Raw genomic sequence first — 495 nt, forward strand, 5'->3', positions numbered from 1 at the left:
TGAAAACGCTTAGAAATCTGAAATATGGTCTGAAATCACAAGAACTGTGTCTTTCCATGGCTATGCTTTTGTCCTATTTTATGAAATGTTTTATGATGAGTAAATTGGTCATACACTTTTGCTCTATCTAGTAATTCTAGTCGATTTGTGATGGTCCGGTGCAATTGTAAACTGGATTCTTCTACCTGAAATATTCACGTTTTTCTAACAACACGCTATCCTAATACCATAAAATATTTATCAGACTGTCCATCTTATGAGTTTTTTTCTTGGTTGTTGCTATCATATCTTAGTTTAGCCGGAAATGGTGATAGCTAGTGGTGGAGAGAGAAAATGGTGGACAAAGAAAGATGGATTTGCCTAACTTGGTTTAGCTAATAGATTTACATAGTGTGTCTTCCCTGTAAAAACATTTTAAAAAACAGAATGATGGGTTTTATTCACAAGATCTGTACTTTCCATCTGGTGTCTTGACTTGTGATTTAAGATATTTAA

This window comes from Salvelinus namaycush, chromosome 25 (assembly GCF_016432855.1).
Source record: "Salvelinus namaycush isolate Seneca chromosome 25, SaNama_1.0, whole genome shotgun sequence".
NCBI lineage: Eukaryota > Metazoa > Chordata > Actinopteri > Salmoniformes > Salmonidae > Salvelinus > Salvelinus namaycush.